We start from the raw sequence: 5,661 nt of genomic DNA, 5'->3' as shown, positions 1-5,661 counted from the left end.
AGGCGTTTAGTGAGGGCGGGAGTGGCTAGCTAACTACTTTCCAAAACACCAGCAGTTCTCCACCTCCTCCCCATCCCTTCAAAAAAGATATAAACTTTGTTCCCATAATTTACACTAAAAATTTACCCTGATTTCATAAAAAATTCCCCTTCTTTAATGACGTATTTCCCAGATTTATGAAAAGAGTTCTCTTGCTTTAAAAAGCTTCGTTTTAACAAAATATATCCTTGCCCCAATTCATCTACAGACGAAATTCTCGTATTTCAAAAAAAAGAAAAAAAAATGATTGAAAGGACTTTCCTACTTTTATCAAAAAAAATTCCCCTGCTAAAAATAAAAAGAACTCCCACTTTAAGAAAATTCCCCAAGTTAAAAAAAAAGAAAAAAGAAAATACATTCAAATGAAAAATTTCCCTGCCTTATCCCTACTCACCCTGAAGCTACTTCAGTTCCCCCTCTACACACACACACACACACACACACACACACACACCTTCCACACACCGTTCTCTCCTCCTACCCACACATTCTCACCTCATCCCTCATTCAACTCCCCACCTTCCCCCCCCACCCACCCCAGCTCTACAACTACTACTCTCCCCTCCTCTCCCTAACTAAAACTGTGCCTGCTTCACCCATTAGGGGCGATGAAATGAAATGCAAAGTTTACCACCCAGCTCACTCACTAGTCGCCAATAAATTAACTATGACGGGGTGATATTGTTGGCACAGAGGGGAGGAAAGGTCGTTTATATTGTGGCTCTTACTCTCCCTCTCCCAACCCCCATCCCTCACATCTCCCACCCCACCACCTTCTCCCTCTCTCTCTCTCTCTCTACCCAAGACCAGCTTCCCAATCTCCCCTCCCTCCCTCCCCTTCTCGACCAAGTACCCCATCTCTCATTCTCTCTCTCTCTCTCTCTCTCTCTCTCTCTCTCTCTCTCTCTCTCTCTCTCTCTCTCTCTCTCTCTCTCTCTCTCTCTCTCTCTCTCCCTCTCTCTCTCTCTCTCTCACCAAGTATCTCCTCCTCATCCCTTAAATTCTCCCCCCCCCTTTCCATATACTGGTGTTCTTACATCCCCATCCTCTTTCTCCCCCCCAGAACCCCCGTCTGTCTCACCATTCACCCCATTCCCCTGATCCCAGGCGACGTTCATCCTAGATTTCCTTATGTCTAAGCTTCGTCCATGCCAACGTCTACTTCATCCTGGGATTTGATTATATCTAAAGGACACATCTATACTCACGCAGGAGTTCGTTCACTGGGGCGGGTCGTTCATTCAGGGGTTCGTTCACTGGGGGCTCATTCGTTCGGGGTTCATTCATTTTATTGGTTCGTTCAAAGAGGGGGAGCTCATTCGATAGGGTGTTCGTTCACTTGGGGTTCGTTCATTCGAGGCTTTGTTCATTCAGGGGGTTCTTTCATTAGGGGGTTCGTTCATTCAGTTTGCCTTCTTGCAGGGGTTCATACTTTCAGGAGTCTCATTCATTCACGGGTTTCTTTCATTCATTCAGGGGTTCCTTCATCCTAGACATCCGTCAAGCAAGATTTCTCTCTTCGGCACAAGATAATAACATTGTCTCCCAAGTTTTACAGACTGGGTTGAAAATCCTTATAAATAACTTACAAAAATGACAAATTCGAACTGATTGTAGACAGAAGAAGCGGTTTTCGTTTAAAATCGTGTTTATGTATATATATATATATATATATATATATATATATATATATATATATATATATATATATATATATGTGTGTGTGTGTGTGTGTGTGTGTGTGTTTTCTAATAAATCAACGTACTCAGAGATTAGACAAGACATTAATGAAAGCGATACATGACATTTGCATATCTTTATTTCTCTTTGACGTTATCATAAAAGAATCAGTAACGAAGATTCTACCACAAGTGATCTAAAAAAGAAAAAAAAAATTCTTGTGGTAGTTTTTAAAGTATTAATAATTCTCTAACTTCAGTATTTACCGTTAATATTTGCAGATGACTGATCGCTGGAACTAGGAAGAATATGATAAGGAATAGACTATGATCTATTCATCTGTTTGTATCTATCTCCGTCTATCTACCATCTCTCCAATTATCTATTCCTCCAACCGAACAACCCTCCACCCATTGCTCTCTCTCTCTCTCTCTCTCTCTCTCTCTCTCTCTCTCTCTCTCTCTCTCTCTCTCTCTCCTCCCTCTCTTCGCGCTATCCCTGCCCTCAGAAATATATATATATATATATATATATATATATATATATATATATATATATATATATAGTAGTGGCTCAGGGGACACCAGTACTGGGAGCGTCATTGGTCAGATATTGATCGGCTACGCCAGTGTTCAGAACGGGTCAATTATGTTTTGTAGACGAAGTTGATGGATTGTTGAACCGCCGGGTCTTCATTGTCCCCGTCCCTCGGGATGTCCCTGGGACTGTGGGTAGCGTGTCCCTGGGACGGTGTTTGTCCTCCCTCGGCTGACTGTCCCCCTTCTCCCTACCTCTTAGCCACGCCCACAGCGGGCCGGCCACGTGGTGTGGGCGTGGCAGAGCCGGGCAAGTTTACACAGAGAGGGTGGTGGGGTTGGGGTGAGGCGGGAGGCCGGGTGTGTACTGTGAGGGAAGTCAGTATATTGGGGTAGGGTCGTCTGTGATACGCGCCGCCGTGAGGGGAGGGGTGGGTAACACGTGGGCAAAAGGGGGGAGGGGAGAGAGAGAGAGAGAGAGAGAGAGAGAGAGAGAGAGAGAGAGAGAGAGAGAGAGAGAGAGAGAGAGAGAGAGAGAGAGAGAGAGAGAGAGATGGTAACAGAGAGACACGCGAGTGTCCCTCATGGTTTGAGTCAGTCAGACTCCAACTCCTATAGTGAGATGTGCTTCGAACACACCACCCCGCCCTCAGGACACAACAAAGCCCTGCCATATATTCTATCGCTGACAAAAATCAGCTCAGTCTACACCGTCGAAGCATGACATCTTATTGTGCCGACAAAACGTATCGATATTACTATATGCCAAAATCACCCCATGGTTTCCGTAAGGCACTGGTAACCCCAAGCAACTGTGTCGTCCTCAACACAGAATATACACTCAATGGTGAACTGAATGGATGAAGACGGTAACTGATCCAAAGCAATGATCGAACCTGTTATGTATTGATACCTATGAAAAAAGATTGAGATCCGGGAATTTTGTAAAGGGGGAGAAAGGGAATATAATGGGGTAGAGAAAGGAGTAGATTCAGTTCGTTTACTGCGAACACGAATGACAGGTTTCCTTAGCATTATTTCCAGAGAAATCGAGTAGATAAGGGAACACTATTAATCCCCTTACGTATCTGACAACTGGTCCTTGGCTGGGTGATAGTGAGAACAAATAATCATAATGAATCTTTACTTTCAGTTCATCAGGTCGTAAACGTTTGAGCCAAACGCTCCTTACAACGACCTTAATTTAGACCTAAGGAGGAGGAGGAAGAGGAGGAATAATCATGTACAGATATTCCACAATCCATCGCGAGTCATACCACAAGATGACGTCGAAGCCAGCCAAGTCTACGCGACTGAAGAAGAAGTTGTTATCGACACACACACACACACACACACACACATCCAGAAATACCCGCTTGTTTCTGAGCGTCTAACGCGCCTCTGAGGCAACACTGTTGTACATGGTGTTGGCGAGGCTCGAGATGCTGTGGCACACACCGGGGGTGCACAGCATGACACAGCAGTGCCCGAGTCCCCTCTCTCTCTCTCTCTCTCTCTCTCTCTCTCTCTCTCTCTCTCTCTCTCTCTCTCTCTCTCTCTCTCTCTCTCTCTCTACACACACAGAGCACCAATCCCATCAGCCAAGAGCGTCATCACGGCAAAAGTGTGGTACTGTACCTGCCCCGCTGCGGTACCGTGACCTCGTATCATCCTGGTTTTGTACCGTCTAGGCCAAACGTGCCACGTCTACTTACACCGCTCGAAGTAGTTAAGTACGGTGCGGTACCGGGACCCACCCCAGTACGGTACCGGGACCCACTCCAGTACGGTACCGGGACCCACTCTAGTACGGTACCGGGACCCACTCCAGTACGGTACCGGGACCCACTCCAGTACGGTACCGGGACCCACTCTAGTACGGTACCGGGACCCACTCCAGTACGGTACCGGGACCCACTCCAGTACGGTACCGGGACCCACTCCAGTACGGTACCGGGACCCACTCCAGTACGGTACCGGGACCCACTCTAGTACGGTACCGGGACCCACTCCAGTACGGTACCGGGACCCACTCCAGTACGGTACCGGGACCCACTCCAGTACGGTACCGGGACCCACTCTAGTACGGTACCGGGACCCACTCCAGTACGGTACCGGGACCCACTCCAGTACGGTACCGGGACCCACTCCAGTATGGTACCGGGACCCACTCCAGTACGGTACCGGGACCCACTCCAGTACGGTACCGGGACCCACTCTAGTACGGTACCGGGACCCACTCCAGTACGGTACCGGGACCCACTCCAGTACGGTACCGGGACCCACTCCAGTATGGTACCGGGACCCACCCCAGTATGGTACCGGGACCCACTCCAGTACGGTACCGGGACCCACTCCAGTACGGTACCGGGATCCACTCCAGTACAGGTAGCGGGACCCACCCCAGTACAGTACCGGGACCCACCCCAGTACAGTACCGGGACCCATCCCAGTACAGTACCGGGACCCACCCCAGTACAGTACCGGGACCTACATCAACACCACGACCTACGTATACCACACACCACCGTACCTCCTCACCCTGGCCCCATCCACGTACCGGCGGCACACAAGAGCCACCGTGACCCGCGGGGGTCATGACCGCCCCGCCGCTGCACCTTCGCTGTACCGTGTCAGGCGTCGGCAGCCGGGACCGCCTGGTCGCTGTGTACCTTCCGGGCTGATGAACATCAGAGTCATTTGTTAAAATCAATGTTTGGCCCACGTCTGGATGAACACTTACTATTAAATTCTCACTGTGACAATTAAACTCCATTGTACTCTGTATCTTCCGCCATTCGATTTAACAGTCCAATGAGGCGCGCTTGGGGTGGGGGTGGTTGTGGGGGAGTGACTGGTGGCATGGGGGAGAGGGGTCGTTGACGGAAGGGGTAGGGGATTGGGGTGGTGGTGGTGATGGGGGGGTTGTCGGGTTCGGGGTGTGGGGTGTCTCTCTCTCTCTCTCCATATAAACCCCCTCTTCCTCCTCCCTTAATACTTACCTTCCCCCTCGCTGCTACCCCCTCGCTGCTCCTCCCCCGTAGAAGGGCCACTTGGGGCGCTAGTTTACTTCACAGAAGGTCTGCCTGGTTATTGATAGTAGGGGTTAAGGCCTGGGTGTTTACATGCTGTAATGAAGTATTCGTGCCACCGCTCCTGCTGCTCCTGCTTTTATTGCTCCTGCTGCTGCTGCTGCGTTCTGTCTGAGACGAGACGAAAAGATTCAATAGTTAGACGTCTTGAAAAAGAGAGTAACTCACGTCCATCACTGGGACTTACTGCAATATATATATATATATATATATATATATATATATATATATATATATATATATATATATATATATATATATATATCATATACGCACATGTATATGGATACAAGGTTGCATGCACGCATTGCATA

The 5,661-nt window shown here is 48.5% G+C and overlaps 1 protein-coding gene across 1 annotated transcript in view; it reads right to left on the bottom strand.

The window, feature by feature from the left end:
• LOC139766022 (ATP-binding cassette sub-family F member 1) overlaps positions 1–5,454 on the bottom strand; it is a 113,848-nt gene extending 108,394 nt beyond the window's left edge. Inside the window, exon 1 of the mRNA XM_071694127.1 lies at positions 5,258–5,454. The gene's annotated coding sequence lies outside the window, so the exon portion shown is untranslated. The remainder of the gene's footprint in view (positions 1–5,257) is intronic.
• Positions 5,455–5,661: the final 207 nt, after the last annotated feature.

Source organism: Panulirus ornatus, chromosome 56 (genome assembly GCF_036320965.1).
Source record: "Panulirus ornatus isolate Po-2019 chromosome 56, ASM3632096v1, whole genome shotgun sequence".
NCBI classification, from domain to species: domain Eukaryota; kingdom Metazoa; phylum Arthropoda; class Malacostraca; order Decapoda; family Palinuridae; genus Panulirus; species Panulirus ornatus.
The sequence above is the reverse complement of the archived record's forward strand: the minus strand, read 5'-3'. Positions and strand labels throughout refer to the sequence as shown.